The sequence below is a fragment of the Erinaceus europaeus genome, unplaced genomic scaffold, assembly GCF_950295315.1.
Source record: "Erinaceus europaeus unplaced genomic scaffold, mEriEur2.1 scaffold_227, whole genome shotgun sequence".
Classification (NCBI taxonomy): domain Eukaryota; kingdom Metazoa; phylum Chordata; class Mammalia; order Eulipotyphla; family Erinaceidae; genus Erinaceus; species Erinaceus europaeus.
Window position 1 is genome coordinate 161,459 of NW_026647366.1, and position 23,542 is coordinate 185,000.

Below are 23,542 nucleotides of genomic sequence, written 5' to 3' on the forward strand. Positions count from 1 at the left end.
ACCCAGCCCGTGGCCCCCTCCACACCCGCTGTCCCCTCGGGATCACTGAGCTCTGGGTCCCCCGAAGGCCCGGCCAGAGGGATGTCCGCCAGCCCTGGCAGTCTCGGGGAGCACTGTAGAGGGTGCTCCCGGTGCCGCTGTACCCTTTAACAAAGGGAAGAGAGACGGGGCTGGGACCGGGGACAATGAATCACGTCACAGCACAAAGAACTTCTTAAGCAGATAAGGGAGCTTAGACGCCGCGTGATTAAACCATATGTCCGCTCCGTCATCTCTTAAGGACGATAAATCCTTACCGATACCAGGCCCCGGGGACCACCGCGCACCAGGGCCCCCCCCAGACTCTCACAGTCACGTGGCCCCCAGACTTTTGAAATGGAAAAGAGAGCTTTGTTTCAGGAACACAGAGGCCCCTTAGCAAGGGAAACTCGAGGTTCCCCCTGAGAAACTTTCTCTGCTTTTCCTCCTGACCGTGTCCAGCTTGCAGAGTCTGGCCCAAGATATCCTCAGCCCATGGCGTCCTCGGCCCACGGCATTTGGCTTCCCAGCATCCTCAGCAAGCACCAGGAGCCAGTGCAGCACCAGGGTCCGAGACAGAGTCCCCAGACTCCTTTGCAAAGCTAAGATTCCGGTAGAGAATGGACATCCCTGGAGGCTCGGTGGGGGCACCTGGTTAAGTGCACTTATTACCAAGCACAAGGACCAGGGTTTGAGCCCCTGGTCTCACCAGCAGAGGGGGAGCTTCACGAGTGGTGAAGCAGGGGCTGCAGGTGTCTCTCTTCCTCTCTCTGTCTCCATTCTCTCTGAATTTCTCTCCTATCTAATAAAAATTAGGAAAAGAAAATGGGAAAATGGCTGCCAGGAGCAGTGGATTCATAGTGCTGGCACCGAGCCCCAGAGACAACCCTGGAGGCAAAAAATAAAGAGAGAGAGAGAGAGAGAGCGAACAGACCTGAAGGCCCCACTGCCCGCCCTCCTGTGCAGTGAGCACTGTGTCCCCCTCGTCCACACTGCCTGCAAACGTGAAGCTACAAACACCTGTCACCTCAACACCTGCGTCTCCCCAGTGGTGGGACTTGAGAGCACTGGGCACTGCACAGAAACTTTCCATTTACTGGAGAAGGGCTTTTCCTTTCAGGACCTAAGGAACCCAACGGCACTGGTGAGAACCAGTCCTAGGAGAATCTGCTCTGCGGAAGCTGAGAGGACACAGGCGCGGGCATCCGCGGGCTCCTCCTCCCGGTGAGCGGCTGGCTGGGGTCGTGAGGGAAGCTCTCTCCTAAGAGAAATGTGGTTTTTTATGAAGACTGTCATCTATTTATTTCCTAATTGTCCCGTGCGGGCCGGGACGGCTGTTGATTCTCCGTGTTTATAGCTGGACCATATGTGCACCGCAGGCATGACTGTCATTTCCAAACAGAGCTGCGGTTTGGAAAAAGCAACACCATGGTGACTTTGCCGGTTACTCTCTTCCTGATGCCATGGTCAGGTGACCCCACACACGTGCCCACACGGAAACACACACGTCGCCGAGCACAGGGACACACGCAGGCAGCGGCCCACCCAGCCCTCCCCGTCCTGCAGGCCGTCCGCGCCCTGTCCCCTTGTTCTGGCATCTGGCACCGTGAGCCTCCCGGGCCGAGCTGGGTGCCCTGCCCCCGCCCCCGAGTGCGTTTGGTATGCACCGCGCCCTCCCGCCACCGGGCTGGCACCAATTTGTGGTTTACTGATTCACGCTAATTCAGACAGTTTATAATATGTCAGAATTTTTCCAGAGGTGATGGCACAGCCGCTGTCAGGAGGCGTGCTCAGCCACTGATAATTAGAGCTCTAGCCCTTAGGTCGTTTGCTGTGTTTGTTTCTGCAAAAGGGGGAAAAGCTCCAAACACCTGGATGTGTGTGTTTTTTTAAGCCCAAGTATTTACATGAAGATTACACGCAGTTTGAACACACACGTCCAGGGACACCTGCACAGACACACAGACACACCCAGGGGCTCCTAGTGGCTTTTGTTTTGTCCTGCGCTTGTGACTCCGCACCATGAAGCGGGGGCAGTGTTGCCCGTGACGCTGACTGCGACAGCTCTGTCTCTCTCACACGCCCATCGATGCGACCGGGCTCTTGCCGATGGATCTGAAAGCCCACTTCTGCTTCAGACCGGTGGCGGCTGTGGTCGCCAGCTATCGGCCGTCACAGAGCGATGACCTCTCAGCTCACCCCCTGCTGATTTATCAAATTAATTGTCGCCGGGGTCTGACCGCAGCCTCCCCGGGGCAGCCATAAATAAAGTGCGGCCGCCGCTTTGGGGGGAAGGGTGTGGCCAGGTGAGGTGCTGGGGAGGAGAGAGAGGGAAGGTGACGGCGTGCTCCAGAAGGGGTTCTCCTTGCCAGTGTTTATGTCTAGAGATTCACTTTCCATTTTTTATTCTCTTCATTCACTCATTGGATAGAGGAGACAGAGGGAAGGAGAAAGGGACAGACAGGAGGAAGGCGGAGGTGGGGGGGAGAACCTGCAGACCTGCTTCACCGCTTGTGAAGTTCCCCCCTCAGGTGCTGAGTGGGGCTTGAACCCGGGGCCTTGCGCACTGTGACATGTACGCTCAACCAGGACACCCCATCCGGCCCTGAGGTTGACTTCCTATAAGGAGGAAAATGAAGCTTTGTTTTCTGTGAAGCACTTGATGCTGAAGCCCGACTCCAGAAGCACGGCATTCCCAGGGGAGTGGTGTGTCCACGCTCCTGTTTCTGTCTCTCCCCATCCAGGCTCTGTCCCCACACACCCACGGGTCCCGTGTGCTGGGAGGACACAGGCAGCATTCAGGAGCCCTGTGGGCACCACCCCAGCCCTGCCACCCCAGCCACTGCCCAGTCCAGAGGTGCAGTGAGGACCGTCTCCAGGGCAGTGCTCACACGGCAGTTCTCAGCGTCACCGGAAACTGTCACAGGAGGCCACCTTCAGATGCCACTTTCACCTGGCAGCCTCACGGGAGCCACTAGTGGAGTCGTCACTGGGAAAAGCAAGGGACACACATGACGGTCACGTGCAAGCGGTCACCTGGGAGAAGGTCACGCCATGGCTCATGCCTCCTCACTGCTGGGACTTGACTACTATTCAACATTGTCCTTCGGCTATAAAGACAGACAGACAGACAGATAGATGGGTGAATAAATTGATGGATAGGTAGATAGATAGACAGACAGACAGACAGATACATGAATAGACAGAAAGTAGAGAGATACATAGGTAGATAGAGTAATAGAGAGATAGGCCAAGATCAATAGACAGAAAGACAGATAGATGACAGATGGATAGAAAGATTATGGATGGAGGGAAGAATAGATAGAGGATAGATGATTATATATATATATATATATAGAGAGAGAGAGAGAGAGAGAGAGAGGGAGAGAGAGGGGGAGAGGGAGAGAGAGAGGGAGAGAGGAAGAGGGAGAGAGGGGGAGAGGGAGAGAGGAAGAGGGAGAGAGGGAGGGAGAGAGGGAGGGAGAGAGGGAGGGAGAGGGAGAGAGAGAGAGGGAGAGGAGAGAGGGAGAGGGAGAGAGGGGAGAGAGGGAGGGAGAGGGAGAGGGAGAGGGAGAGGGAGAGGGAGAGGGAGAGGGAGAGGGAGAGAGAGAGGAGAGGGAGAGGCAGAGGCAGAGGCAGAGGGAGAGGGAGAGGGAGAGGGAGAGGGAGAGGGAGAGGGAGAGGGAGAGGGAGAGGGAGAGGGAGAGAGGGAGGGAGAGGGAGAGGACAGCACTGAAGCTTCCTCCTTGCAGTAGGGGCTGGGCTTGAACCCGGGTCCAGTGAGGACAAGCAGCTGTACCCGGCTGAGCTGTCTTGTTGGCCGCGTGAGGCAGTTTGGGTGGAGGCCTTCTGGTCAGAGGGCTGGCTCGGCTGGGAGGGCGCACGGCTCGCCTGCAGCCAGATTCAGAAGGCCACACGGCACAGCAAGTTGTGTTGGGTAGGAAGTCACGTCTCTGCACCGTCTCTGTCTGTCTACCTGTCACCCATCCACCCACCTATCCATCCACTCCATGTGTCTGTCTGTCCATCCACACATTCATCCACCCACACATCACCCACCCATCCACCCCTCCATCTATGCATCCACCCGCTATCTGTCTATTCCGATGTCTGTACTGGAGACACCGGGTGAGAGTGCCTGGGTGGGCCGTGCCGGCGTGGAAGGGGAGGTCCCGGCCTTCTCAGATGAGGGTCTGAGGTAGAGGTGGGAGGTGGTAGCAGCCCAGGGCTCGAGGCCCAGCCCACCAGGCCCCTGGCCTCTCTCTGCCCTCCCTGTGGGGCCGAGTGTCAGCAGGGGTGGATCAGGACAGCCCTGAGGCCTCACGGGGACCTGCGGCTCCCCACGGGGCCTCTCTGGGCACGGCGCCCCCCCCCCCCCCCGCAGCTCCTGTGCCCACTACAACAGCAGCTACATGGCTACTGTGGGAGGAAGCAGGGGCGGCAGAGCCCAGCCCCCAGCCCCCAGCCCCCAGCCCTGCGACGCCCCTCCCTTCCCACTCCCTCACTCATAATCGGGATTTATTGCGGCGTCCATCTGCTGCGGCCAGAAGGTCAAAAGGTAAGCCGAGCCGAGCCGCTGTCCCCCGCAGGCGGGCGGCAAGGGGAGCCTGGCAAGCGCACCTGGAGCAGGAAGGCGAGGGAGAGGCAGGCCCGCGGAGAAAATACAACACCCAGATGTCAGCCCGAGGGAGGCCCGCTGCCCGGGGGCCCGGCCTCAGTCTGGGAGCTGAGCCTCCGTGGGCAGCAGGCCCGTCCTCCCCTCCCGGCAGCCCCGGGGACCCTGAGCCCAGAGGTCCAAGAGGCGTGGCTGGGGGGTGCCACAGCCCCCAACTCCTCTAAGGTCTCAGGCAGAAAAACGCTGGGGAGACAGCACAGTGATTCTGCTAAAAGACCCTCACACCTGAGGCGCTGAGGTCCAGGGTTCAAGCCCCAGCATCACCATCAGCCAGAGCTGAGCAGGGCTCTGGGGAAATAATAATAATAATAACAGTAATAAAGTTGTTAAGACAGCACAGCGATTCTGCTAAAAGACCCTCCTGCCTGCGGCTCTGAGGCCCCACTCCCAGGCCCAGCACCACCATCAGCCAGAGCTCACAGGGCTCGGGCTCTCTTCACTCCCTCTCTCTGTAGCTTCCTCTTTGTAGCTCTTTCTTCTAAAAAATATTTTTAAAAATAAATTCTTTGTGGGAGTCGGGCAGTAGCGCAGCGGGTTGAGCGCACGTGGCGCAAAATGCAAGAACCAACATAAGGATCCCGGTTTGAGCCCCCGGCTCCCCACCTGCAGGGGGGTCGCTTCCCAGGCGGTGAAGCAGGTCTGCAGGTGTCTGTCTCTCTCTCCCCCTCTCTGTCTTCCCCTCCTCTCTCCATGTCTCTCTGTCCTAGCCAACAATGACAGCAATAATAACCACAACAATAAAACAACAAGGGCAACAAAAGGGAATAAATAAATACTTTTTAAAAATCTTTTTAAAAAGAAGAAATTCTTTGTTATTTTTTGGGGTAAGGACAGAGAAATCAAAAGAGGGTTGGGGGACAGGGCGAGAAAGACAGACACCTGCAGCCCTGCCTCACCCCTTGTGAAGATTCCCCCCTGCAGGGGGAGTGGCGCTTGAACCCATGCCCCTGTATGCAGTAGCAGAGGAACTCCTCCAGGGCCGGCCCCTACTTCTCTCCTTTCTTTCCTCTTCTTTCCCCCCCCAGAGGTTTCCTGGGCTCCTGCCTGCATGTATTTATTCCGTAAAGAGAGGAGACACGGAGAGGAGGAGGCACAGAGAGAGGTGAGGCTGCTGGGGCTTGAACCCAGTCCTTGCACGTGACCAGTGGGAGTGAGCCCTCCTGGCCCCACTGTTTCCTGCCTTCGTCTCTCTCCGGAACTGTGCAGTGGCTGTGCACGCTCCCGCCTGAGCTCCCAGGTTCACCCCCTGCACGGCCGCCAGCCAGCTGAGGGCTCTGGGGGAAAGGAAGGAAGAAGCTGCCTTCTCCAAAGCAGGTCCGAGCACAGAGCAGAGCGGGGCCTGGCCTGGGGCCCCAGAAGCCCTCACAGGTGTGCTGCCCACCTCCTCAGGCTCCACCCCTCCATGGCGGGACCACCAGTCACCTGACCCCACACCTGTGCCCATCACCTGCCCACTCAACTGTCCCTTACCTGCCCCCTCACCTGCTCCCTCACCTGCCCCCTCACCAGCCCCCTCACCTGCCCCCTTACCAGCCCCCTCACCAGCCCCCTAACTGCACCCTCACCAGCCCCCTCACCTGCCCCCTCACCTGCCCCCATCACCTGCCCCCTTCACCTGCCCCCTCACCTGCCCCCCTCACCTGCCCCCCTCACCTGCCCCCTCACCTGCCCCCTCACCTGCCCCCCTCACCTGCCCCCTCACCTGCCCCCTCACCTGCCCACTCACCTGTCCCCTCACCTGCCAACTCACCTGCCCCCTCACCTGCCCCCTCACCTGCCCCCATAACCTGCCCCCTCACCTGCGCCCATCACCTGCGCCCATGACCTGCCCCCCTCACCTGCCCCCTCACCTTCCCCCCTCACCTGCCCCCCTCACGTGCCCCCTCACCAGCCCCCTAACTGCACCCTCACCAACCCCCTCACCTGCCCACTCACCTGCCCCCCTCACCTGCCCCTCTCACCTGCCCCCTCACCAGCCCCCTAACTGCACCCTCACCAACACCCTCACCTGCCCCCTCACCTACCCGCCTCACCTGCCCCCTCACCTGCCCCCTCACCTGCCCCCATAACCTGCCCCCTCACCTGCGCCCATCACCTGCGCCCATCACCTGCCCCCCTCACCTGCCCCCTCACCTGCCCCCCTCACCTGCCCCCCTCACCTGCCCCCCTCACCTGCCCCCTCACCAGCCCCCTAACTGCACCCTCACCAACACCCTCACCTGCCCCCTCACCTGCCCCCATCACCTGCCCCTTCACCTGCCCCTTCACCTGCCCCCTTCACCTGCCCCCTCACCTGCCCCCCATACCTGCCCCCCTCACCTGCCCCCTCACCTGCCCACTCACCTGCCCCCCTCACCTGCCCCCTCACCAGCCCCCTCACCAGCCCCCTAACTACACCCTCACCAGCCCCCTCACCGGCCCGCTCACCTGCCCCCTCACCTGCCACCATCACCTGCCCCTTCACCTGCCCCTTCACCTGCCCCCTTCACCTGCCCCCTCACCTGCCCCCCTCACCTGCCCCCCTCAGCTGCCCCCCCTCACCAGCCCCCTCACCTGCCCCCCTCACCTGCCCCCCTCACCTGCCCCCTCACCTGCCCACTCACCTGCCCCCTTCACCTGCCCCCTCACCTGCCCACTCACCTGCCCCCCTCACCTGCCCCCTCACCAGCCCCCTCACCAGCCCCCTCACCAGCCCCCTAACTACACCCTCACCAGCCCCCTCACCGGCCCGCTCACCTGCCCCCATCACCTGCCCCTTCACCTGCCCCTTCACCTGCCCCCTTCACCTGCCCCCTCACCTGCCCCCCTCACCTGCCCCCCTCACCTGCCCCCCCTCACCTGCCCCCTCACCTGCCCCCCTCACCTGCCCCACTCACCTGCCCCCTCACCTGCCCACTCACCTGCCCCCTTCACCTGCCCCCTCACCTGCCCACTCACCTGCCCCCCTCACCTGCCCCCCTCACCTGCCCCCCTCACCTGCCCCCCCTCACCTGCCCCCTCACCTGCCCCCCTCACCTGCCCCCCTCAACTGCCCCCTCACCTGCCCCCTTACCAGCCCCCTCACCAGCCCCCTAAATGCACCCTCACCAGCCCCCTCACCTGCCCCCTCACCTGCCCCCATCACCTGCCCCCTTCACCTGCCCCCTCATCTGCCCCCCTCACCTGCCCCCCTCACCTGCCCCCTCACCTGCCCCCTCACCTGCCCCCCTCACCTACCCCCTCACCTGCCCCCTCACCTGCCCACTCACCTGCCCCCTCACCTGCCCCCTCACCTGCCCCCATAACCTGCCCCCTCACCTGCGCCCATCACCTGCGCCCATCACCTGCCCCCCTCACCTGCCACCCTCACCTGCCCCCTCACCAGCCCCCTAACTGCACCCTCACCAACCCCCTCACCTGCCCCCTCACCTGCCCCCATCACCTGCCCCTTCACCTGCCCCTTCACCTGCCCCCTTCACCTGCCCCCCTCACCTGCCCCCTCACCTGCCCACTCACCTGCCCCCCTCACCTGCCCCCTCACCAGCCCCCTCACCAGTCCCCTCACCAGCCCCCTAACTGCACCCTCACCAGCCCCCTCACCTGCCCCCATCACCTGCCCCTTCACCTGCCCCTTCACCTGCCCCCCTCACCTGCCCCCTCACCTGCCCCCCTCACCTGCCCCCTCACCTGCCCCATCACCTGCCCCCTCACCTGCCCCCCTCACCTGCCCCCCTCACCTGCCCCCCTCACCTGCCCCCTCACCTGCCCACTCACCAGCCCCCTCACCTGCCCCCTCACCAGCCCCCTAACTGCACCCTCACCAGCCCCCTCACCTGCCCCCTCACCTGCCCCCATCACCTGCCCCCTTCACCTGCCCCCTCACCTGCCCCCCTCACCTGCCCCCTCACCTGCCCCCTCACCTGCCCACTCACCTGCCCCCTCACGTGCCAACTCACCTGCCCCCTCACCTGCCCCCTCACCTGCCCCCATAACCTGCCCCCTCACCTGCGCCCATCACCTGCGCCCATCACCTGCCCCCCTCACCAGCCCCCTCACCTGCCCCCCTCACCTGCCCCCCTCACCTGCCCCCTCACCAGCCCCCTAACTGCACCCTCACCAACCCCCTCACCTGCCCCCTCACCAGCCCCCATCACCTGCCCCTTCACCTGCCCCTTCACCTGCCCCCTTCACCTGCCCCCTCACCTGCCCCCCTCACCTGCCCCCCTCACCTGCCCCCTCACCTGCCCACTCACCTGCCCCCCTCACCGGCCCCCTCACCAGCCCCCTAACTGTACCCTCACCAGCCCCCTCACCTGCCCCCTCACCTGCCCCCATCACCTGCCCCTTCACCTGCCCCTTCACCTGCCCCCTTCACCTGTCCCCTCACCTGCCCCCCACACCTGCCCCCCTCACCTGCCCCCACTCACCTGCCCCCTCACCTGCCCCCCTCACCTGCCCCCCTCACCTGCCCCCCTCACCTGCCCCCTCACCTGCCCACTCACCAGCCCCCTCACCTGCCCCCTCAACAGACCCCTAACTGCACCCTCACCAGCCCCCTCACCTGCCCCCTCACCTGCCCCCATCACCTGCCCCCTTCACCTTCCCCCTCACCTGCCCCCTCACCTGCCCCCTCACCTGTCCACTCACCTGCCCCCTCACCTGCCAACTCACCTGCCCCCTCACCTGCCCCCTCACCTGCCCCCATAACCTGCCCCGTCACCTGCGCCCATCACCTGCGCCCGTCACCTGCCCCCCTCACCTGCCCCCTCACCTGCCCCCCTCACCTGCCCCCCTCACCTGCCCCCTCACCAGCCCCCTAACTGCACCCTCACCAACCCCCTCACCTGCCCCGTCACCTGCCCCCATCACCTGCCCCTTCACCTGCCCCTTCACCTGCCCCCTTCACCTGCCCCTCTCACCTGCCCCCTCACCAGCCCCCTAACTGCACCCTCACCAACACCCTCACCTGCCCCCTCACCTACCCGCCTCACCTGCCCCCTCACCTGCCCCCTCACCTGCCCCCATAACCTGCCCCCTCACCTGCGCCCATCACCTGCGCCCATCACCTGCCCCCCTCACCTGCCCCCTCACCTGCCCCCCTCACCTGCCCCCCTCACCTGCCCCCCTCACCTGCCCCCTCACCAGCCCCCTAACTGCACCCTCACCAACACCCTCACCTGCCCCCTCACCTGCCCCCATCACCTGCCCCTTCACCTGCCCCTTCACCTGCCCCCTTCACCTGCCCCCTCACCTGCCCCCCATACCTGCCCCCCTCACCTGCCCCCTCACCTGCCCACTCACCTGCCCCCCTCACCTGCCCCCTCACCAGCCCCCTCACCAGCCCCCTAACTACACCCTCACCAGCCCCCTCACCGGCCCGCTCACCTGCCCCCTCACCTGCCACCATCACCTGCCCCTTCACCTGCCCCTTCACCTGCCCCCTTCACCTGCCCCCTCACCTGCCCCCCTCACCTGGCCCCCTCAGCTGCCCCCCCTCACCAGCCCCCTCACCTGCCCCCCTCACCTGCCCCCCTCACCTGCCCCCTCACCTGCCCACTCACCTGCCCCCTTCACCTGCCCCCTCACCTGCCCACTCACCTGCCCCCCTCACCTGCCCCCTCACCAGCCCCCTCACCAGCCCCCTCACCAGCCCCCTAACTACACCCTCAACAGCCCCCTCACCGGCCCGCTCACCTGCCCCCATCACCTGCCCCTTCACCTGCCCCTTCACCTGCCCCCTTCACCTGCCCCCTCACCTGCCCCCCTCACCTGCCCCCCTCACCTGCCCCCCCTCACCTGCCCCCTCACCTGCCCCCCTCACCTGCCCCACTCACCTGCCCCCTCACCTGCCCACTCACCTGCCCCCTTCACCTGCCCCCTCACCTGCCCACTCACCTGCCCCCCTCACCTGCCCCCCTCACCTGCCCCCCTCACCTGCCCCCCCTCACCTGCCCCCTCACCTGCCCCCCTCACCTGCCCCCCTCAACTGCCCCCTCACCTGCCCCCTTACCAGCCCCCTCACCAGCCCCCTAACTGCACCCTCACCAGCCCCCTCACCTGCCCCCTCACCTGCCCCCATCACCTGCCCCCTTCACCTGCCCCCTCATCTGCCCCCCTCACCTGCCCCCCTCACCTGCCCCCTCACCTGCCCCCTCACCTGCCCCCCTCACCTACCCCCTCACCTGCCCCCTCACCTGCCCACTCACCTGCCCCCTCACCTGCCCCCTCACCTGCCCCCATAACCTGCCCCCTCACCTGCGCCCATCACCTGCGCCCATCACCTGCCCCCCTCACCTGCCACCCTCACCTGCCCCCTCACCAGCCCCCTAACTGCACCCTCACCAACCCCCTCACCTGCCCCCTCACCTGCCCCCATCACCTGCCCCTTCACCTGCCCCTTCACCTGCCCCCTTCACCTGCCCCCCTCACCTGCCCCCTCACCTGCCCACTCACCTGCCCCCCTCACCTGCCCCCTCACCAGCCCCCTCACCAGTCCCCTCACCAGCCCCCTAACTGCACCCTCACCAGCCCCCTCACCTGCCCCCATCACCTGCCCCTTCACCTGCCCCTTCACCTGCCCCCCTCACCTGCCCCCTCACCTGCCCCCCTCACCTGCCCCCTCACCTGCCCCATCACCTGCCCCCTCACCTGCCCCCCTCACCTGCCCCCCTCACCTGCCCCCCTCACCTGCCCCCTCACCTGCCCACTCACCAGCCCCCTCACCTGCCCCCTCACCAGCCCCCTAACTGCACCCTCACCAGCCCCCTCACCTGCCCCCTCACCTGCCCCCATCACCTGCCCCCTTCACCTGCCCCCTCACCTGCCCCCCTCACCTGCCCCCTCACCTGCCCCCTCACCTGCCCACTCACCTGCCCCCTCACGTGCCAACTCACCTGCCCCCTCACCTGCCCCCTCACCTGCCCCCATAACCTGCCCCCTCACCTGCGCCCATCACCTGCGCCCATCACCTGCCCCCCTCACCAGCCCCCTCACCTGCCCCCCTCACCTGTCCCCCTCACCTGCCCCCTCACCAGCCCCCTAACTGCACCCTCACCAACCCCCTCACCTGCCCCCTCACCAGCCCCCATCACCTGCCCCTTCACCTGCCCCTTCACCTGCCCCCTTCACCTGCCCCCTCACCTGCCCCCCTCACCTGCCCCCCTCACCTGCCCCCTCACCTGCCCACTCACCTGCCCCCCTCACCGGCCCCCTCACCAGCCCCCTAACTGTACCCTCACCAGCCCCCTCACCTGCCCCCTCACCTGCCCCCATCACCTGCCCCTTCACCTGCCCCTTCACCTGCCCCCTTCACCTGTCCCCTCACCTGCCCCCCACACCTGCCCCCCTCACCTGCCCCCACTCACCTGCCCCCTCACCTGCCCCCCTCACCTGCCCCCCTCACCTGCCCCCTCACCTGCCCACTCACCAACCCCCTCACCTGCCCCCTCACCAGACCCCTAACTGCACCCTCACCAGCCCCCTCACCTGCCCCCTCACCTGCCCCCATCACCTGCCCCCTTCACCTGCCCCCTCACCTGCCCCCTCACCTGCCCCCTCACCTGTCCACTCACCTGCCCGCTCACCTGCCAACTCACCTGCCCCCTCACCTGCCCCCTCACCTGCCCCCATAACCTGCCCCCTCACCTGCGCCCATCACCTGCGCCCATCACCTGCCCCACTCACCTGCCCCCTCACCTGCCCCCCTCACCTGCCCCCCTCACCTGCCCCCTCACCAGCCCCCTAACTGCACCCTCACCAACCCCCACACCTGCCCCCTCACCTGCCCCCATCACCTGCCCCTTCACCTGCCCCTTCACCTGCCCCCTCACCTGCCCACATAACCTGCCCCCTCACCTGCCCCCCTCACCTGCCCGCTCACCAGCCCCCTCACCAGCCCCCTAACTACACCCTCACCAGCCCCCTCACCTGCCCCCTCACCTGCCCCCATCACCTGCCCCTTCACCTGCCCCTTCACCTGCCCCCTTCACCTGCCCCCTCACCTGCCCCCCTCACCTGCCCCCCTCACCTGCCCCCCCTCACCTGCCCCCTCACCTGCCCCCCTCACCTGCCCCCTCACCTGCCCCCTCACCTGCCCACTCACCTGCCCCCTTCACCTGCCCCCTCACCAGCCCCCTCACCAGCCCCCTCACCAGCCCCCTAACTACACCCTCACAGCCCCCTCACCTGCCCCCTCACCTGCCCCCATCACCTGCCCCTTCACCTGCCCCCTCACCTGCCCCCTTCACCTGCCCCCTCACCTGTCCCCCTCACCTGCCCCCCTCACCTGCCCCCCCTCACCTGCCCCCTCACCTGCCCCCCTCACCTGCCCCCTCACCTGCCCACTCACCAGCCCCCTCACCTGCCCCCTTACCAGCCCCCTCACCAGCCCCCTAACTGCACCCTCACCAGCCCCCTCACCTGCCCCCTCACCTGCCCCCATCACCTGCCCCCTTCACCTGCCCCCTCACCTGCCCCCCTCACCTGCCCCCCTCACCTGCCCCCTCAGCTGCCCCCTCACCTGCCCCCTCACCTGCCCCCTCACCTGCCCACTCACCTGCCCCCTCACCTGCCAACTCACCTGCCCCCTCACCTGCCCCCTCACCTGCCCCCATAACCTGCCCCCTCACCTGCGCCCATCACCTGCGCCCATCACCTGCCCCCCTCAACTGCCCCCTCACCTGCCCCCCTCACCTGCCCCCCTCACCTGCCCCCTCACCAGCCCCCTAACTGCACCCTCACCAGCCCCCTCACCTGCCCCCTCACCTGCCCCCATCACCTGCCCCCTTCACCTGCCCCCTCACCTGCCCCCATCACCTGCCCCCCTCACCTGCCCCCTCACCTGCCCCCTCACCTTCCCCCCTCACCTACCCCCTCACCTGCCCCCTCACCTGCCCACTCACCTGCCCCCTCACCTGCCCCCTCACCTGCCCCCATAACCTGCCCCCTCACCTGCCCCCTGACCTGCGCCCATCACCTGCGCCCATCACCTGCCCCCCTCACCTGCCCCCCTCACCTGCCCCCCTCACCTGCCCCCTCACCAGCCCCCTAACTGCACCCTCACCAACCCCCTCACCTGCCCCCTCACCTGCCCCCATCACCTGCCCCTTCACCTGGCCCTTCACCTGCCCCCTTCACCTGCCCCCTCACCTGCCCCCCTCACCTGCCCCCCTCACCTGCCCCCCCTCACCTGCCCCCTCACCTGCCCACTCACCTGCCCTCCTCACCAGCCCCCTCACCAGCCCCCTCACCAGCCCCCTCACCAGCCCCCTAACTGCACCCTCACCAGCCCCCTCACCTGCCCCCTCACCTGCCCCTTCACCTGCCCCTTCACCTGCCCCCTTCACCTGCCCCCTCACCTGCCCCCCTCACCTGCCCCCCTCACCTGCCCCCACTCACCTGCCCCCTCACCTGCCCCCCTCACCTGCCCCCCTCACCTGCCCCCACTCACCTGCCCCCTTCACCTGCCCCCTCACCTGCCCCCTCAACTGCCCCCTCACCTGTCCACTCACCTGCCCCCTCACCTGCCAACTTACCTGCCCCCTCACCTGCCCCCTCACCTGCCCCCATAACCTGCCCCCTCACCTGCGCCCATCACCTGCGCCCATCACCTGCCCCCCTCACCTGCCCCCTCACCTGCCCCCCTCACCTGCCCCCCTCACCTGCCCCCTCACCAGCCCCCTAACTGCACCCTCACCAACCCCCTCACCTGCCCCCTCACCTGCCCCCATCACGTGCCCCTTCACCTGCCCCTTCACCTGCCCCCTTCACCTGCCCCCTCACCTGCCCCCATAACCTGCCCCCTCACCTGCCCCCCTCACCTGCCCCCTCACCTGCCCACTCACCTGCCCCCCTCACCTGCCCCCTCACCAGCCCCCTCACCAGCCCCCTCACCAGCCCCCTAACTGCACCCTCACCAGCCCCCCTCACCTACCCCCTCACCTGCCCCCTCACCTGCCCACTCACCTGCCCCCTCACCTGCCCCCATCACCTGCCCCCTCACCTGCCCTCCTCACCTGCCCCCTCACCTGCCCCCTCACCTGCCCACTCACCTGCCCCCTCACCTGCCAACTCACCTGCCACCTCACCTGCCCCCATAATCTGCCCCCTCACCTGCGGCCATCACCTGCGCCCATCACCTGCTCCCCTCACCTGCCCCCTCACCTGCCCCCCTCACCTGCCCCCCTCACCTGCCCCCTCACCAGCCCCCTAACTGCACCCTCACCAACCCCCTCACCTGCCCCCTCACCTGCCCCCATCACCCGCCCCTTCACCTGCCCCTTCACCTGCCCCCTTCACCTGCCCCTTCACCTGCCCCCTTCACCTGCCCCCTTCACCTGCCCCCTCACCTGCCCCCCTCACCTGCCCCCTCACCAGCCCCCTAACTGCACCCTCACCAACACCCTCACCTGCCCCCTCACCTGCCCCCATCACGTGCCGCTTCACCTACCCCTTCACCTGCCCCCTTCACCTGCCCCCTCACCTGCCCCCCTCACCTGCCCCCTCACCTGCCCACTCACCTGCCCCCCTCACCTGCCCCCTCACCAGCCCCCTCACCAGCCCCCTCACCAGCCCCCTAACTGCACCCTCACCAGCCCCCCTCACCTACCCCCTCACCTGCCCCCCTCACCTGCCCCCTCACCTGCCCCCTCACCTTCCCCCCTCACCTACCCCCTCACCTGCCCCCTCACCTGCCCACTCACCTGCCCCCTCACCTGCCCCCTCACCTGCCCCCATAACCTGCCCCCTCACCTGCACCCATCACCTGCGCCCATCACCTGCCCCCCTCACCTGCCCCCTCACCTGCCCCCCTCACCTGCCCCCCTCACCTGCCCCCTCACCAGCCCCCTAACTGCACCCTCACCAACCCCCTCACCTGCCCCCTCACCTGCCCCCATCACCTGCCCCTTCACCTGCCCCTTCACCTGCCCCCTTCACCTGCCCCCTCACCTGCCCCCCTCACCTGCCCCCCTCACCTGCCCCCTCACCTGCACACTCACCTGCCCCCCTCACCTGCCCCCTCACCAGACCCCTCACCAGCCCCCTAACTACACCCTCACCAGCCCCCTCACCTGCCCCCTCACCTGCCCCCATCACCTGCCCCTTCACCTGCCCCTTCACCTGCCTCCCTCACCTGCCCCCTCACCTGCCCCCCTCACCTGCCCCCCTCACCTGTCCCCTCACCTGCCCCCTCACCTGCCCCCCTCACCTGCCCCCCTCACCTGCCCCCCTCACCTGCCCCCTCACCTGCCCACTCACCAGCCCCCTCACCTGCCCCCTCACCAGCCCCCTAACTGCACCCTCACCAGCCCCCTCACCTGCCCCCTCACCAGCCCCCTAACTGCACCCTCACCAGCCCCCTCACCTGCCCCCTCACCTGCCCCCCTCACCTGCCCCCTTCACCTGCCCCCTCACATGCCCCTCTCACCTGCCCCCTCACCTGGCCCCTCACCTGCCCACTCACCTGCCCCCTCACCTGCCAACTCACCTGCCCCCTCACCTGCCCCCTCACCTGCCCCCTCACCTGCCCCCTCACCTGCGCCCATCACCTGCGCCCATCACCTGCCCCCCTCACCTGCCCCCTCACCTGCCCCCCTCACCTGCCCCCCTCACCTGCCCCCTCACCAGCCCCCGAACTGCACCCTCACCAACCCCCTCACCTGCCCCCTCACCTGCCCCCATCACCTGCCCCTTCACCTGCCCCTTCACCTGCCCCCTTCACCTGCCCCCTCACCTGCCCCCCTCACCTGCCCCCCTCACCTGCCCCCTCACCTGCGCACTCACCTGCCCCCCTCACCTGCCCCCTCACCAGCCCCCTCACCAGCCCCCTCACCAGCCCCCTAACTGCGCCCTCACCAGCCCCCCTCACCTACCCCCTCACCTGCCCCCTCACCTGCCAACTCACCTGCCCCCTCACCTGCCCGGTCACCTACCCCCTCACCTGCCCCCTCACCTTCCCACTCACCTGCCCCCTCACCTGCCAACTCACCTGCCCCCTCACCTGCCCCCTCACCTGCCCCCATAACCTGCCCCCTCACCTGCGCCCATCACCTGCGCCCATCACCTGCCCCCCTCACCTGCCCCCTAACCTGCCCCCCTCACCTGCCCCCCTCACCTGCCCCCTCACCAGCCCCCTAACTGCACCCTCACCAACCCCCTCACCTGCCCCCTCACCTGCCCCCATCACCTGCCCCTTCACCTGCCCCTTCACCTGCCCCCTTCACCTGCCCCCTCACCTGCGCCCATCACCTGCGCCCATCACCTGCCCCCCTCACCTGCCCCCTCACCTGCCCCCCTCACCGGCCCCCCTCACCTGCCCCCTCACCAGCCGCCTAACTGCACCCTCACCAACCCCCTCACATGCCCCCTCACCTGCCCCCATCACCTGCCCCTTCACCTGCCCCTTCACCTGCCCCCTTCACCTGCCCCCTCACCTGCCCCCCTCACCTGCCCCCCTCACCTGCCCCCACTCACCTGCCCCCTCACCTGCCCCCCTCACCTGCCCCCCTCACCTGCCCCCCTCACCTGCCCCCTCACCTGCCCCCCTCACCTGCCCCCCTCACCTGCCCCCCTCACCTGCCCCCTCACCTGCCCACTCACCAGCCCCCTCACCAGCCCCCTAACTGCACCCTCACCAGCCCCCTCACCTGCCCCCTCACCTGCCCCCATCACCTGCCCCCTTCACCTGCCCCCTCACCTGCCCCCTCACCTGCCCCCTCACCTGTCCACTCACCTGCCCCCTCACCTGCCAACTTACCTGCCCCCTCACCTGCCCCCATAACCTGCCCCCTCACCTGCGCCCATCACCTGCGCCCATCACCTGCCCCCCTCACCTGCCCCCTCACCTGCCCCCCTCACCTGCCCCCCTCACCTGCCCCCTCACCAGCCCCCTAACTGCACCCTCACCAACCCCCTCACCTGCCCCCTCACCTGCCCCCATCACGTGCCCCTTCACCTGCCCCTTCACCTGCCCCCTTCACCTGCCCCCTCACCTGCCCCCATAACGTGCCCCCTCACCTGCCCCCCTCACCTGCCCCCTCACCTGCCCACTCACCTGCCCCCCTCACCTGCCCCCTCACCAGCCCCCTCAACAGCCCACTCACCAGCCCCCTAACTGCACCCTCACCAGCCCCCCTCACCTACCCCCTCACCTGCCACCTCACCTGCCCACTCACCTGCCCCCTCACCTGCCCCCATCACCTGCCCCCTCACCTGCCCTCCTCACCTGCCCCGTCACCTGCCCCCTCACCTGCCCACTCACCTGCCCCCTCACCTGCCAACTCACCTGCCCCCTCACCTGCCCCCATAATCTGCCCTCTCACCTGCGGCCATCACCTGCGCCCATCACCTGCCCCCCTCACCTGCCCCCTCACCTGCCCCCCTCACCTGCCCCCCTCACCTGCCCCCTCACCAGCCCCCTAACTGCACCCTCACCAACCCCCTCACCTGCCCCCTCACCTGCCCCCATCACCCGCCCCTTCACCTGCCCCTTCACCTGCCCCCTTCACCTGCCCCTTCACCTGCCCCCTTCACCTGCCCCCTTCACCTGCCCCCTCACCTGCCCCCCTCACCTGCCCCCTCACCAGCCCCCTAACTGCACCCTCACCAACACCCTCACCTGCCCCCTCACCTGCCCCCATCACCTGCCCCTTCACCTGCCCCTTCACCTGCCCCCTTCACCTGCCCCCTCACCTGCCCCCATAACCTGCCCCCTCACCTGCCCCCCTCACCTGCCCCCTCACCTGCCCACTCACCTGCCCTCCTCAGCTGCCCCCTCACCAGCCCCCTCACCAGCCCCCTCACCAGCCCCCTAACTGCACCCTCACCAGCCCCCCTCACCTACCCCCTCACCTGCCCCCTCACCTGCCCACTCACCTGCCCCCTCACCTGCCCCCATCACCTGCCCCCTCACCTGCCCTCCTCACCTGCCCCCTCACCTGCCCCCTCACCTGCCCACTCACCTGCCCCCTCACCTGCCAACTCACCTGCCCCCTCACCTGCCCCCATAATCTGCCCCCTCACCTGCGGCCATCACCTGCGCCCATCACCTGCCCCCCTCACCTGCCCCCTCACCTGCCCCCCTCACCTGCCCCCTCACCAGCCCCCTAACTGCACCCTCACCAACCCCCTCACCTGCCCCCTCACCTGCCCCCATCACCCGCCCCTTCACCTGCCCCTTCACCTGCCCCCTTCACCTGCCCCCTCACCTGCCCCCCTCACCTGCCCCCCTCACCTGCCCCCTCACCTGCCCACTCACCTGCCCCCCTCACCTGCCCCCTCAACAGACCCCTCACCAGCCCCCTCACCAACCCCCTAACTGCACCCTCACCAGCCCCCTCACCTGCCCCCTCACCTGCCCCCATCACCTGCCCCTTCACCTGCCCCTTCACCTGCCCCCTTCACCTGCCCCCTTCACCTGCCCCCTCACCTGCCCCCCTCACCTGCCCCCCTCACCTGCCCCCCTCAGCTGCCCACTCACCTGCCCTCCTCACCTGCCCCCCTCACCTGCCCCCTCACCTGCCCCCTCACCTGCCCACTCACCTGCCCCCTCACCTGCCAACTCACCTGCCCCCTCACCTGCCCCCTCACCTGCCCCCATAACCTGCCCCCTCACCTGCGGCCATCACCTGCGCCCATCACCTGCCCCCCTCACCTGCCCCCTCACCAGCCCCCTAACTGCACCCTCACCAACCCCCTCACCTGCCCCCTCACCTGCCCCCATCACCTGCCCCTTCACCTGCCCCTTCACCTGCCCCCTCACCTGCCCCCTTCACCTGCCCCCTCACCTGCCCACTCACCTGCCCCCCTCACCTGCCCCCTCACCAGCCCCCTCACCTGCCCCCTTACCAGCCCCCTCACCAGCCCCCTAACTGCACCCTCACCAGCCCCCTCACCTGCCCCCTCACCTGCCCCCCTCACCTGCCCCCCTCACCTGCCCCCTCACCTGCCCCCTCACCTTCCCCCCTCACCTACCCCCTCACCTGCCCCCTCACCTGCCCACTCACCTGCCCCCTCACCTGCCCCCTCACCTGCCCCCATAACCTGCCCCCTCACCTGCGCCCATCACCTGCGCCCATCACCTGCCCCCCTCACCTGCCCCCTCACCTGCCCCCCTCACCTGCCCCCCTCACCTGCCCCCTCACCAGCCCCCTAACTGCACCCTCACCAACCCCCTCACCTGCCCCCTCACCTGCCCCCATCACCTGCCCCTTCACCTGCCCCTTCACCTGCCCCCTTCACCTGCCCCCTCACCTGCCCCCCTCACCTGCCTCCCTCACCTGCCCCCTCACCTGCACACTCACCTGCCCCCCTCACCTGCCCCCTCACCAGCACCCTCACCAGCCCCCTAACTACACCCTCACCAGCCCCCTCACCTGCCCCCTCACCTGCCCCCATCACCTGCCCCTTCACCTGCCCCTTCACCTGCCTCCCTCACCTGCCCCCTCACCTGCCCCCCTCACCTGCCCCCCTCACCTGTCCCCTCACCTGCCCCCTCACCTGCCCCCCTCACCTGCCCCCCTCACCTGCCCCCCTCACCTGCCCCCTCACCTGCCCCCTCACCAGCCCCCTAACTGCACCCTCACCAGCCCCCTCACCTGCCCCCTCACCAGCCCCCTAACTGCACCCTCACCAGCCCCCTCACCTGCCCCCTCACCTGCCCCCCTCACCTGCCCCCTTCACCTGCCCCCTCACATGCCCCCCTCACCTGCCCCCTCACCTGGCCCCTCACCTGCCCACTCACCTGCCCCCTCACCTGCCAACTCACCTGCCCCCTCACCTGCCCCCTCACCTGCCCCCTCACCTGCCCCCTCACCTTCCCACTCACCTGCCCCCTCACCTGCCAACTCACCTGCCCCCTCACCTGCCCCCTCACCTGCCCCCATAACATGCCCCCTCACCTGCCCCCCTCACCTGCCCCCCCTCACCTGCCCCCTCACCTGCCCCCCTCACCTGCCCCCCTCACCTGGCCCCCTCACCTGCCCCCTCACCTGCCCACTCACCAGCCCCCTCACCTGCCCCCTCACCAGCCCCCTAACTGCACCCTCACCAGCCCCCTCACCTGCCCCCTCACCTGCCCCCATCACCTGCCCCTTCACCTGCCCCTTCACCTGCCCCCTTCACCTGCCCCCTCACCTGCCCCCCTCACCTGCCCCCCTCACCTGCCCCCCCTCACCTGCCCCCTCACCTGCCCCCCTCACCTGCCCCCATCACCTGCCCCTTCACCTGCCCCTTCACCTGCCCCCTTCACCTGCCCCCTCACCAGCCCCCCCTCACCTGCCCCCTCACCTGCCCCCCTCACCTGCCCCCCTCACCTGCCCCCCTCACCTGCCCCCTCACCTGCCCACTCACCAGCCCCCTCACCTGCCCCCTCACCTGCCCCCATCACCTGCCCCTTCACCTGCCCCTTCACCTGCCCCCTTCACCTGCCCCCTCACCTGCCCCCATAACCTGCCCCCTCACCTGCCCCCCTCACCTGCCCCCTCACCAGCCCCCTCACCAGCCCCCTCACCAGCCCCCTAACTGCACCCTCACCAGCCCCCCTCACGTACCCCCTCACCTGCCCCCTCACCTGCCCACTCACCTGCCCCCTCGCCTGCCCCCATCACCTGCCCCCTCACCTGCCCCCCTCACCTACCTCCTCACCTGCCCCCTCACCTGCCCACTCACCTGTCCCCTCACCTGCCAACTCACCTGCCCCCTGACCTGCCCCCTCACCTGCCCCCATAATCTGCCCCCTCACCTGCGGCCATCACCTGCGCCCATCACCTGCCCCCTCACCTGCCCCCTCACCTGCCCCCATCATCTGCCCCTTCACCTGCCCCTTCACCTGCCCCCTTCACCTGCCCCCTCACCTGCCCCCCTCACCTGCCCCCCTCACCTGGCCCCTCAGCTGCCCACTCACCTGCCCCCCTCACCTGCCCCCCTCACCTGCCCTCTCACCTGCCCACTCACCAGCCCCCTCACCTGCCCCCCCTCACCTGCCCCTTCACCTGCCCCCTTCACCTGCCCCCTCACCTGCCCCCCTCACCTGCCCCCCTCACCTGCCCCCTCACCTGCCCACTCACCAGCCCCCTCACCTGCCCCCCCTCACCTGCCCCTTCACCTGTCCCCTTCACCTGCCCCCTCACCTGCCCCCCTCACCTGCCCCCTCACCTGCCCCCTCACCTGCCCCCCTCACCTGCCCCCCCTCACCTGCCCCCTCACCTGCCCCCCTCACCTGCCCACTCACCTGCCCCTTCACCTGCCCCACCACCTGCCCACTCACCTGCCCCCCTCACCTGCCCCCTCACCTGCCCACTCACCAGCCCCCTCACTTCCCCCCATCACCTGCCCCTTCACCTGCCCCCTTCACCTGCCCCCTCACCTGCTCCCCTCACCTGCCCCCCTCACCTGCCCCCTCACCTGCCCCCATCACCTGCCCCCTCACCTGCCTCCCTCACCTGCCCCCCTCACCTGCCCCCATCGCCTTTCCCCATCACCTGCCCCCATCACTTGTCCCCATCACCGGCCCCTCTCATCTGCCCCCTCACCTGCCCCCTCACCTGTGCCCATCACCTGCCCCCCTCACCTGCCCCCCTCACCTGTCCCCATCACCTGCCCCCTCACCTGTCCCCATCACCTGCCCACTCACCTGTCCCCATCACCTGTCCCCATCACCTGCCCCCTCACCTGTCCCTTACCTGGCCCCTCACCTTCTCCCTCACCTGCCCCCTCACCTGCCCCCTCACCTGCCCCCCTCACCTGCCCCCTCACCTGCCTCCTCACCTGCCCCCTCACCTGCACCCTCACCTGCCCCCTCACCTGCCACACTCACCTGCCCCCTCACCTGCCCCCTCACCTGCCCCCATAACCTGCCCACTCACCTGCCCCATCACCTGCCCCATCACCTGCCCCCCTCACCTGCCCCCATCGCCTGTCCCCATCACCTGCCCCCATCACTTGTCCCCATCACCGGCCCCTCTCATCTGCCCCCTCACCTGCCCCCATCACCTGCCCCCATCACCTGCCCCCTCACCTGTGCCCATCACCTGCCCCCCTCACCTGCCCCCCTCACCTGTCCCCATCACCTGCCCCCTCACCTGTCCCCATCACCTGCCCACTCACCTGTTCCTTACCTGGCCCCTCACCTTCTCCCTCACCTGACCCCTCACCTGCCCCCCTCACCTGCCCCCTCACCTGCCCCGTCACCTGCACCCATAACCTGCCCCCTCACCTGCCCCCCTCACCTGCCTCCTCACCTTCCCCCCTCACCTGCCCCATCACCTGCGCCCATCACCTGCCCCCCTCACCTGCCCCCCTCACCTGTCCTCATCACCTGCCCCCTCACCTGTCCCCATCACCTGCCCACTCACCTGTCCCTTACCTGGCCCCTCACCTTCTCCCTCACCTGACCCCTCACCTGCCCCCTCACCTGCCCCGTCACCTGCACCCATAACCTGCCCCCTCACCTGCCCCCTCACCTTCCTCCTCACCTGCCCCCCTCACGTTCCCCCCTCACCTGCCCCCTCACCTGCCCCCTCACCTGCCCCCTCTCCTGCCCCCTCACCTGCCCCCCTCACCTACCCCCTCACCTGCCCCCCTCACCTGCCCACTCACCTGCCCCCCTCACCTGCCCACTCACCTGCCCACTCACCTGCCCTCCTCACCTGCCCACTCACCTGCTCCCCTCACCTGCCCCCTCACCTGCCCCCTCTCCTGCCCCCTCACCTGCCCCCCTCACCTGCCCCCCTCACCTGCCCCCTCACCTGCCCCGTCACCTGCACCCATAACCTGCCCCCTCACCTGCCCCCCTCACCTGCCTCCTCACCTTCCCCCCTCACCTGCCCCATCACCTGCGCCCATCATCTGCCCCCCTCACCTGCCCCCCTCACC

At 67.8% G+C, this 23,542-nt stretch overlaps 1 long non-coding RNA gene across 1 annotated transcript in view; it reads right to left on the reverse strand.

The window, feature by feature from the left end:
• Positions 1–2,894: 2,894 nt before the first annotated feature.
• The window catches only part of LOC132536319 (uncharacterized), a 33,505-nt gene continuing 12,857 nt past the window's right edge, over positions 2,895–23,542 (reverse strand). Inside the window, exon 3 of the long non-coding RNA XR_009547945.1 lies at positions 2,895–3,007. This is a non-coding gene — a long non-coding RNA (uncharacterized LOC132536319). The remainder of the gene's footprint in view (positions 3,008–23,542) is intronic.